This window comes from Centruroides vittatus, unplaced genomic scaffold (assembly GCF_030686945.1).
Source record: "Centruroides vittatus isolate TY-2023 unplaced genomic scaffold, ASM3068694v2 contig_1051, whole genome shotgun sequence".
Taxonomy (NCBI): domain Eukaryota; kingdom Metazoa; phylum Arthropoda; class Arachnida; order Scorpiones; family Buthidae; genus Centruroides; species Centruroides vittatus.
Window position 1 is genome coordinate 1,360,265 of NW_027120680.1, and position 13,076 is coordinate 1,373,340.

Below are 13,076 nucleotides of genomic sequence, written 5' to 3' on the forward strand. Positions count from 1 at the left end.
TGCGTACAATAAAAGTAACATTTAGTTATTATTATTCAATATCTTTGTACATTACTAATGAGCAATGTCACACATTTAATGTGATTGTAGTGTACTTCCTACAGATCTTCTCGATCTACAAAGAGAGCATTACAACACTGGATCCTCTTAGATCTGCAGGCACAAATACTCATGCTTAAACTAGAATTTGAATTAGGCAAACTAAACACAATGTTTTAACTTGCTCTGCTTCTGGATTTTTATATGAATTTTGAATATGAATTGTTTGCTATATATTGCTCTATTTTAATGTTTATATCAAGATACAAATGTTGAAATAGAGAGTAATATAGAACGTATGTAGTAAGAGCAATGATTACTACTGCATTTTCTATGTTGTAATGTATATTTGAAATATTTAGAAGTTTTTTCCTATTTCTTAAATTTATTTTCTAGAATTTTTGGTCTTAAAAAAACTACAAAAGTAAAAATTTTGGGTCTATAATATATTTCCAGATCTTTTACTAATTGTAAGAAATCTGAAACAACTCTTTTCTAAATTTCTCACCCTTATCTTTGACATTAATCAGCACTACTACTTGTACTTCTAGGCTAAGTCACTTTCTGATTTTTGTTGATAACTTTTGTAGAAGTTAATAGCAAGGTTGAAGCCAAAGTTTTAAATGAGAAAACGTGTACGTCGGATGTTCAGCACCGCTTTCCTGTATTTCTAGAAGTTTGACAATGGTGTTTGGAAAGTCAGTGGAATCGTGCTCGACATTCCAAACGCCATTGTCAAACTTCTAGGCTTACAAGAAAGCGGTGCCGAATGTCCGACGTACACGTTTTTGCGTTTAAAACTTCGGCATCAACCTCGCGAATAAAAGGTAAACTGCAAACAGGAAATTGTTTATAATATAATTATGTGACAGTTGTAATTGCTAGAATGAAAAAATGTAGCTCTTGATGAATACTTATGATTTATTAAGCACTTTTAATGGTTCTGACTATTGTTTGTTAACATGGTAGACATTTACAAATTTCATATTTTTTAAACATATGCAAAATACTGATGAAATCAAACACTTCACATATAAGAAGGGTAATGAATGTTTGGATAACAAAGAGTAATGGATGAGAATGTGGCTGAGCGGATAAAACTGTTGAACACCACTAAGTTGGTTGTGGATTCGTGCCCGACTGACATGCTGGCCACGTGCAGTTTTTTCGTTTTTTTTCATGTTTTTTAATACCTAAATAGAACCTAGTTTTCCTTAGAAAGTCCTCGAGGAGGCATGTCGGCAGATTGCCTACATGTCACATTTCCGTAAACAAATAAAATAAAATGAAAACTGGATAAGAGAGAGTACTAAAGAATGATGTTGCAAGCATTACCTTCAAACTGGTTTTAAGTCCTCAGAATTATCCTCTTACATTCACCAGACAATTGTGAGCTGGAAGAGTTAAGCTGGAAGAAAATGACAATAAAAAATTTTATATCCGTCAATACACGAATCCGTCCCTCGGGTAATTTGGACAATCGAGTATCTGCCTATACTATATGATAAACGTGGACTGTCTGAATTATCTTACTTTTAATTTTTGTCTAATTAAAGTTTCTAGCACAGTATTTCATTAAAACATCAAAACTGACTTATCCAATATTGGATACTAAATTTATATGAAAGAAAGCAGACTTGAGAGCAATTATCCTTATTTTTCACAACATATACTAAAGATAATTATCATTTTCAGTAGTATTTTATTAAATAGTTTATATTAAATTTTTAAAGTTTATAATACTTTAAATTAATAGTTGTAAGAAATGTATAAACTGACTTATTCTAGAATTTGTAAAAATGTGTGTGGTTTGCTGGAAGTGTAGGAAGTTCCTTTGCGGGTGGTATTCAGAAATGGTTGCTATCACTGTTCTAACGTAATACTTTCGTCTTTATCATTCACTAGAAAAACAGTAAATGAAAGACACTACTATAAAATAAGCGCATAAAATTTAGGGACTCAATTAGGGTGGGGTTATACAATAGTAACTAACCCTTAATATAATTTAAAACCCTACTTATTGTTTCATAATTTGCAGTTAACAAATATTTATAAGGAACTACTTTGTTTTAAAATGCCTTCCATTGTACAGTGTCCTTTATTTTAAACACAAGAAAGCTAGCAACTCTGTTGCAGGGGGATTAGAAACCCCAGGAAGTTTTCATGGATATTTTATCGGGTCCCATTTCTCATTACTCAGCTGTTCCCGCGTGGGCTTAGTAGAACCCACAATGAGTATAAGGCTTTAGGACAAAAGTATTCAAAAATGAACAACAATTTCGAATTTATACTTCATTTTGATTGATAGCCTCATTTTCATTCCAATTATAAAAGTTTTTATGTGAAAGAGCATAAGAATAATCTCAAAACAATACATACCACTTAATTCTACAATAAACTTTGTTTGTTTTTTTAATACGTAAAAGTAATGAAATGTTAAAATTCCCCCACATTTTCTTAACGTAAATGACCTTTAGCAACAAGTGAAAAGACACATTCATTGAAATGTATAGTAATAACGCATGCTGCTACAACAATACTGACGTGATTTTCTAACTCTTACAGGTTATTAATTCGAGTAATGTTACAAAATTAAACTTTTTTTATTATTAGGAAGTAAACTGGAGTTGAATCGAAATGAGGATAGATAAGAATTCTATCTTAGCCAGAAGGAAAAAAAAAAAAAAAAAAATACATGAAGCTCAGATAGATTTTGTTTTTTCCTTTCTTGCTAGATGGAATTCTCTTTCTCTTGTCTACTAAATTGGTAACTCGATCCCTTCCGAAACAACTTTATAAAAATTGTATGAAATTCCATTGACAATACTATTTTTCATTTACAAAGATTTTGATATAAAAAATTTATTTTAAGTTATTTTTCTTCCTGTTCTTCCGAGTTCAAAAAATAATTTACAAGAAATTTATATTTATGTTGCTGTATTCTTATTTTAAAGCATAGAATTGTACTTTGTATACACGTAGGTCGGCAACAGTATGCCATTAGCTAAAAAGGGCTTTTTTTTGTTGTAAGAGGCTCTTTTTTTTCAACACTTATCGCGGGTGTATAGAACCGGGCTCAAAATATCCGCAGTTTTCCCACCCGGATTCGATCTTGGAATCCCCAGAGTGGCAGAATGATGCTTTGACTCCCTCTGCCCATTGTTACAGACTTGTTTAAACACGTCAGGAGTTTTTTAAATTTTGAAATTAAAAATTACTGTAAATAAATCTCGAAGAAAGTACAATTATTTTTAATTTTTTGAACTAAAAATTCCATTTATTAAGCGTAATTTAGTAGAGAGAAAATTTAGGAAAATTAGTAAATATTGCTATAACAACAAAGGAAATAAATGTAGAAGTAAAGAAGCTGTCTAGTATATGTAAATATTAAGTTATTAAAATATGAAAATTTTAAAAATTTATTTAAAAAGAACATGAAGAATAAAATTCTAAGAAGAAAAATTAGCAAATGCTACTATAGCAACAATTTGCAGAATATAAATTTAGTAGCTTCTGTTATTGATTTCTAAATATATACGTATAAAATTTTATAATAAAAACAAAAAAATTATTAAATTGAGATATAAAAAAAGAAAACAATATATAAAAGCAGAAGATATAATTTTAAATTCTAACAAGAAGAAAAAATATATTATTCCTTAACTCTACTTTATATAAAATATTTCAATTGCTATTTTTATACATCTTGGTATATAAAAGAATGAATAAAACAACAAAGACTGGTGAAGTATGTAAAAAATAAATAAAAAGAAATAGAGTAAACAAATGCGAAGGAAGAAAAAGGAGGATATCAGCAATAGATGTGATTTTTGTTGTAAATCAAATAATCCGCATAACAATGTTTATGCATTAGGGGAAAAAGAAATTTAATTTGTTTCTCCGCTACTAGATGGCGCTACGTACAGTAAATGGGCTACTACAGTTTCCTGTGTTAAAATTAAAAAATTTAAATTATTTTTTCAAATATTTTATCTACATTATATTTATTTCCATTATTATTTTTTTCAGATTTTATTTATATAATATTGTAGTTAATTAACATAAGTTATGTATGGCGTATAAATTACGTTAATTAGGTGTCATATTTTTTAGTTATAATCAACTTTTATGTATAAAATATTAAAATAAATTATAATTTTTAAATTTAAAAGGTAAGCGTGTACATAAATAAATTTTATATAAAATATAATCTTCGTATTAAAATAATAATAATAATAATATAAATTTTAATATTTGAATTAATACCAATACTTTGAAAGATTTTTTTTTTACAGTTAAAATATAGCGTGGTCCAAAATTCATTTAATCGTTGTAAAGAATATTTTCATCAAAAATTTATAATGTTCTCAGTTTACGATTGGTATTTAGAGGGCGCCTGGAATGTAGAAAAATACGCAATACAGTTAACTATTGGGCCACCCTTATTTATTTATGTACTTAAATAATAGCGAATTCTTACTTATTTTCTAGATATAGATTTATTATTTTCTATTTTTTAAAAATTAATTTTAACTATCCTTCCTGTTTTTGAGGCAAAGGTTAAAGAATAATTAGTAGGGAAGGAAAGATAATCAATTATCTTTTCGAATTTTTAATTTTGAGGATTACTTACTTAAATCTTACACAAACTCAATTCTTAAATACATTTTTTTAAATTTTAAGTATGAAAATTTTTTGTCAGCTCTTTTACCCGGCGTATGAGGTGTTCAATATAGGGATCAAGATGAAAGTCATAAATTATGATCACTCCATCAGTTACAGACCCAAGGGATCATTTGTAACTTATCGAAGCGGATCAGAGATTGGTTGATTACACTAAATCCTTTACACAATAAAGCACTCGAGTCTTTCCTTCTAACAATGAGAAAGAAAGTTGTTTAATACGTCTTCAAGCTTTTAACGTTAACGATAAATTCAGAAAAAATGAAGATTATCGCTGTAATTTTTGTGGTTTTTTTATTATTATTTTGTCGTTTTATTATTTATTACCTTGCACGTTTTCTCTTTAATTTTTTTCACAACCAGTTAAAGATCTTTGGTACAATATACAGAAAGGTTCTTCGAATATATAATTAAAATATATTATTAAATATGAAAGATTTCCATTTGTTTTAATGGATCTAGATGTATTTTACCTAAGGAAAGAGTTAAAGAAATGTTTGCTCTTTATTTTACTGTTTTCCACTTCTGTTTCCACTATTGTTTACCAGTACTGTTTGCCACTGCTGCTTGCCACTGCTGCTCTCCACTGCTGTTTGCCACTGCTGTTTGCCACTGCTGTTTTCCACTATTGTTTGCCACTGATGTTTATTACTATTGTTTGCTGCTACTATTACTAAAATTACAAGATGTAGTTATCAATAAAATTGAAAAAGTAAAGTGGATTGGGAGGAGCGCCAGGCATATACAGAATGCTAATCGAGTAGAAGCGAGTCGAATTTTGAACGGAGCAACTCGTGTAATTTATTCAAAGTTTTAATGAGAAGTAATGGCTTTGAATAGAAACGAATCAATTTATTTGATTAACAAAGAGAGGACTTCTGTTGTTCGTCTTGCTTACGGTTCTGGTATTTGATAAGAAAGAAAAGTAGCCACAAGAATTGTCAAGCTAAATGAGAATTGATATTTCAAGGAAATGCATCCGAATCTCTGGATTTCTCAATGGCAACATTTATTTTCTTTTTGTATTTTAAAAACTTTATTTCTTTTTAAATTTATTTTATAAAATAGAGAATTCGTACCCTATAATTTGGAGCAGAAATGTTGCATCAAATGGAATATATGCTGAAGTAATTTATATCTGTCTTTGAGATGATGTTGCAGAGTGAAAAACACAATACAAAAGGCTAATTGCTACAATTACTACTACTACAATTTAGAAGCAGTAATACAAAAAATAGTACAAATGATTTTAATAGGCTGTGAGTATAAATTACAGAATATTTTCTCTTCACACGCACTTTTTTCAGATAAAGCAAATTGAATGGAGATGAATCATAACTTAATGTAAAATTGACTTTTCTAAACTTTATCATAAGTGAAATTTTAAACTTTCGGATGGAATAAAATTGCCATAAAATCGAAAACAGTTTATCAAAGTAAGTTACTCTGGCAAGAAGGAAATGAACTGAAGTCTAGTTTGGTGTAAGGCCATAGGAATCAATTCAGAAAAATAGACTCATATAAATTTAAGTAGATCTTCTGCCGAAATTACTACTGTGTTAAATAAATTGCTGGCTTCCTTCTAACCATAAAATTGCTACTCATAGATAAAAAAGAGAAGACATTTTACGATCTGGATTACGAGGCTTCGGACTAATTTCTATGCTTTTATTTGGTTTCGGATCTTATTGAAAACATTTTTGTTTGTTTAATTTATTAAATGTTTCATTTAAAAAAACAAACATTAATAAATAAATAAGAAAACAGAATCTAGAGAATTGCTGTGGATGGATTTATATGTCAAGGATCTTATTATGAAGGAAATGGGGTGTAAGGGAGGGATTCTAGATTAAAAAAGAAACCATGGAGACAAAATTATATGGAACGAAATTAGAGGTGGAGCGAAGGAGCACGTGCGCAATCTTACCCCTCCCCCGCATTCTTCCCCACAACACCACTTCATAAACGTAAGTTGAAGTCATACACTTTACGTTGACGACCGTTACTGACCACATGACCAAAATCACTGTTATCAGAAAGAAAAGGGTTGCGCATTCTATTTCACTTTTCCTATGGTACAGTGCACAGGGAGGATAAAGAAGACAAGTGTTGGGAATTCAGAATCTCGATGATCCCGCGGTGAGAGACCCCAGTGGACCGAGTTGAAAATTTGTCACAGACCCATAATTCTTACCGGCAGCCCCGAGCCCCGAACAAAATAAAGTGTATTTAAGTATAAGTGTCGTATGGGTATCTGCAATATTTTCTCTTGTCTAAAAGTAATCGTAACCTATAAAACTTATGATAAACTTTTGTTTGAATATAAAACATTTTTCTGGCTTTGTTTGTTGTTTTATTACACAATGATTTATAACTCTGAATTCTCCTATTTATTATGATATTAAGGGGATTACATATTCGAGTTCTCTGATATGCTAACAATTGCTATACTTAGTTTACTCTTACGCGACGTCAACCATACCTAACATTACCAACCAATCATATGGCCGCTTAGTTAATTTAATATAGAACGAACTAGGCTAGGTTAGGCCCAAAATGTGACACATGCTGCCATCTGTTATACTCCTTGAGAAGTAAATTCTAAATTAAATACAATTAAATAGTATAAAAATGAAATTAAATTTGTAAGTATAATTTAAAACCACTAAGGAACTTTTCCTTATGGTTCTAAATAAAAAATGTTAGAGAAAAGTAAAGACGATGTGTTGGAGCTTGTTTTCCAATTTCAATTCGTTCTTAGTGTCTCGAGTTTCGCGTCAAAAATAATAATTCAAATCATACGTCATGCTAATGCAGTAGTTGAATCGTGCTGAAGGTAATTGTTATTGATTTTTTTAGCTTTTGGCATGCTACCATAATGATATTTTAAGTTTTTAAAGGCCGGTGGACACGGTGAGTAATGGCCATTTTTCAAAGCCGTATTAAGTATATTCCCAATTGCAATGGCTTGGTGAAAAATGAGGCAATGCTACTTCAACAACTAAATGTTTTAATCTTTATCTGTTTCTACTAAACGATAATAATTTAATACGAGGGGGAAAAAAAAACATTAAACAGATGTTTCTTCCTTTGCAAAACACTATTACAGTATTAAAATATATTTTATTACTTAAACGAGCATTTATTTACTGTGACATGGTCACAATGCTGCAATTGTTAATCATATTTTTAATTTATTTAATTTAAAATGTATGCTCTTTACCTCAAATTAGTAGTGGCTTGCCCCTGTACATTATACTTTTCCTGATAACAACAGTCGTGCCAGTCATTTATCTAACTCTCTCCGGGGAAAAATTTTGAATTGAAATCACGTGACTTCCGGTATATACCGGAAGTCACGTGAGACACCCCATGACAGAAAAGTACGTGTTGGTACGTCACACCCACTAAACTAACCAAACACAATACTTTCAATAGACAAATATGTCATCTTCCATTGATACTAATATAGTTCTACAGAATTTATATATAAAATATATAATTATACTACCGTAAAATACATTAAAATATAATCTCGAGACGATAATCTTTGTGTAAATATATATATATAAACCAGGTTTTGTAACGAGTGTAGTTAATGAGGGTCATTCTTAATCTTTGTTTTTTTCAGCTTCAAGGCTGATGCAAAGAGATAAATCCTACAGGAAGGAAGTTAATTAAAACTGCATTTAAAGATACAAAAGAAATATTGATTATTATAATTGTAAACCATTTTTTAAAACTAGTTTACTCGGTAATTTTTGAATATATTTTTTGCTAAATATCTGGAACAGGTTGAATGGAGAAGATCTTCTCGAGATTACTCTTAAATCCCAAAGGTCTGATAGTGCACTCAAGAATGGCAGAATTCTTTTATTGCTCCCTTCATGTATCTTAGTACACACGTAATTTTGGAAAAAAAGGAACACTTCCCTGCTGTTTATTACAAATGTTTTATTTAGTGTGATGTTTTATTTTATTGTAAAAATATTTCCTGTTTTTCTCCAACGAGTGCAGAGAATTTCACTTATAAATATAATTTTTTTAAAATAAATGACTTTCTTACGTAAAAATGCAAGGAGAAAGATAATTTTTTAGTATAAAAACTGTAAAATATGTTAATAAACCTGTTAAAAACGGAAACCTGCCAAACTGGAAAAAAAAGAAATATATTCGGTGCAATGCGATTGCCGGTTTAAGCAGCTTTTACTGTATATTCAAATGAAATTAACATATTGATACACGTGTATACTCACGTGTTTAATTCATTTATTTTCGTTTCATTTATTAATTTGAGCATAAAAAAACAAGTACTAATTATAGTAAACAGGAATCGTACAATACGCAATATTTTTCCGTTTTAAATCGGTTTTTTTTTTAAAACATAAGAATCACTCAGTTCCAAAGAACTTCTTCCGTTTAGTCAAGTTTCCGTTTTATTCGGGTTCCGTTTTGGGCAGGTTTTACTGTATAGAATTCTGCCATCTCTCCACCCTCTTGACCTTTAACCGCCAAAATTGAACTTCTTTGATGACCGTAATACCCGAACCTCCCTGCAAAATTTCAGAAATTTTTGACAAAGAACACGTGAGTTATTAAGCTTCAAACTGGGTGGACAAAATGGTGCCCATCACACATACATACACACACACACACACACAAACACCTATATAAACGGAGAAAAACCCCCGAATTTGTATGCATGCCTCGACGTTTCGAGGACCCCCGAGTCCAAAAATGTAAAAATCTTGGAAGTGGGGGTCATTTTTTGACCCATCGCCATACTTTCCCTGTTATTATACATGAAACCCAATAAAAGTAAAGATGTTAAATTAAAAACATATTATTAATTAAATTCTATTCAAAATTCTTTAAATTATGATCTGAATAATATATAGACCGGGTAACCCAAAAGTCACTGTAATATTCACCCGTTTTGTAGAAGAAAAAGAGCATTACTTTCTATACACGATTCGCGCTAGTAATTAGAACACGCGGAATGAGGTAATGATTTTTGGACCACCCCCTTGAATTAATGGCGGTTATTTTGATATAAAAGTGAAGAAATATTCTAAAATTAAACACTATTCAGGGTTATTATTTTATTTGTTTAAAAGATATGTATATATATATATTCTTTTATATTATTCAAAGAAAGGGAGAATATCTCTTGATGATATCAATCAAAGGATATTGTGATGAGAGTTGTAAGTACAGCACACCTGACTTTCTAGATAATTTCTACATTTGTTATAAAACAATGTATTCTATTTACAAGTTTCTAAAGATTTCTACAATTTTTATACTTGTAGAAATCTTTAAAAATGATAATGTAAAAGTTAGATATTGTTATCATTTTTCACACTTCCTTTATTTATTCCAGTAAGCCAGAGAGCATACAAAGTTTGATTTATGTTTTTAATTTTCACAGACAAGAACATTTTCTTTGACATTTTTTCCCTTTTTCTCCCTTGTTCTTTTTCTATATTTAAATTTTTCTTCATTTTTTAAAATGAAGGGATGAATATACCGAACCATAAAACACAATCCTACATAATTACATTGTTTACACTTCGTATAAGCAATATAATTGCGAAGGATTGTGTTTTATGCAGCCATTTAGAGGAAGGGTTGAGGCCTGAACTAAGTGGAAGGGTGCTTAGTTTTTCATCAGACAATAATAAATTTAAAATCGAGGCCTTCTAATGCCAGGCCCCAAGCTGTAGCTTGTGTTTAAATCAGTAGTATAGTGAATACAGATAAAAATTTCTGTAGAAAATAATTATGAAAATTGGGAGTGAAGATTTTATTCTAGAGGCGATTTACTTATTCAGTAGAAAATAATAAATGATTCACATTTTCCTTGAAATTTTAACGAATTTAAATTGATTTTTCTACAATTTATCCTTACTTTTTTCTCCTATCATTCCCTATTCTTTGCTTTGGGCCTGGCAGAAAATAATTATAATAAATTATGTATATTTTCTGGCCGATTAAATCGAATATTTACATTAATAGATGGTCCATAATATAAACATAATTAATCAGTTAATTATGTTTAACTGATTGTTAAAAAATTAACATCATTAAACGTAATTAACATTTAACAATTATAAAATAGGTTCTCGATTAAAGTCGCTTCAATTGTTAACTAATGTTAACTGCTAAATTATTAAATATAATTAACCAATTAATAATTAAATTTAATTATAATAATTAGGAAAAGTATAAAAGTGTGTTTTTACTAAAAATTAGAAGCTACTTTATCCACTTAATAATTATAATTTATGTAATTTAACGTCATTTTATAGGATAGAAAATAAACTAATTAATAAAGTAAATTATTTATTAAATAATACATATATTAATTTACAAAATATAACGGTTAAAGGGTAATTATCGATTATAAATGGTAATAAATTATGTTAATAAAATCAAAGCGCTCCGTGCAAAATTAACGAATTTAATTAAATAATATTATAAATAATTTTATATAATTTAATTAATAATGAAAATGTAATTTTAAGCTCAATAATTATTTATAAATGTTATATATTTTTAAAAACAATTGGAAACGGGTGCGGGTTATACGCCGATTTTAGATTAAAATTACGAATTGACACCTATAGAACAATGCGGTGTATAAAGTGGGTTGAATCAGGCGAAATTTTCACCTTTTTGTTCTACAATTTCCGCGGGTTATACGCCAAAACCTGTGTTGTATACTCGCCTTTTATTCCCCTCTCTTCTTTATCCTGAAACTTCAGCCATTTATAACAATTTGCTATAAAATACCATCAAGAAAATTAATCCAAACGTTATCCCGAATTTATGAAAGAGAAGGTGCGATAAAAATTTTCACATCATTTATTTTGTCACAACTTTGTTCAATTGAATTGATGTGGAGTAAAGTTGCAGCAGACAGACAGACAGGCTTTGCCAGATGGAAAGTTTTTCTCCTATCGAAGACAACAACGCTTAACAATACGTCGCCAAATTCTCATAACTTAGCTCTATTCTGTCTGTAAGCCAGATTGATCTCTTCTTTACTCTTCTCTCGTGCTAGGAATTGTCAGTAGTGTATCCGGACAATCACACAATCGATCCCTTTCTTCCCTGTGTTCTAGGTTAACAGGAATCAAGAAGATTGTATCTATACTTTTATTTTTCATTAAATAACCTCGGAGAGACTTAATTCCTTCTTATATATAAAGATTTATATATCTTTGTATATTACTCAAGGTAAGTGAGGCTATACCCTAAATTCTTCGTTAGGTCGAGTAGACACTGCCTCGAAATGATCGTAATAAGCGGGAACTGTAGGTAAAGGTGTGTTAAAACTGTTAATAAAAGCGTTTTAATTTATATACTTTCAATAGAACGTTATAACGAAATAATCTCATTGTATTCTGTTACGTTTCAAATGTCTCGTTATAACGAGGAATTACAATTAATTTCGGTATAAACATTAACGTTCGGATAATCGTTATAACGAGGTTATTTCTTCTAACTGGTCACAATATAATTACATTATTATTTTTAAAAAGACGACAAACGTGACAAACTTTTGTTTTGTCACGTTTAAAACTTAATAAACGGGATTTTAAAGCGCCTCGTTATAACGATCTACCGATTAACTCGTTACATAAATTTAAATTAAAATTGTAGATGTAGGATATAACTTTCGAAACTTCGAAAAGGACTCGTTATAACGCAATTAATTAAAGCAAATTCTATTTTATATTTAAAAATAGATTTTATTTCAGTTAAATATAATTAAATAAAATTTCAAAGTAAAATTAATATTTGAATTTCTCAAAAGTTCTGATTTTAATTAATAACTTATGTAACATGATATTGAACGTGTTAATTCCAATTACGTTCCTCTCTCCAAAGTAATTTGTAGTTTTTATTGGTAATTCGACACGCTTTGTTGTTATTAATTATTTTTTTAAATATTTTATTTTATTTTTTATAATTTGCATAGAAAAAATATTTTAAAATCACGAAATATTCCATAAAAGTATCAAATTTAATCCATTTTAATGAAAATTTATATATCCAGTAGAGGTTTTATATTGTCATTCTCCTGATACAGTGTTAGTCTTTTCTATTTTTTATGTTTATATTGAATGATTTAATCAGTCCCTTGAGACCTCTCTATGTAGGGAGTGACCCATATTCTTCAAATAGCGAATGATTTTGCCCACTGCGTTGAGAGCTCGCTATACAGTGTGTGCCTTGTATTCTTGATATAGCGAATGATTTAGCTTACTCCATTGAGAGTCCATTGTATTCTCGTTATAGCGAACTTTGAAAGGACGAAAGTAAATCAAGAGTAATTATACTGTATA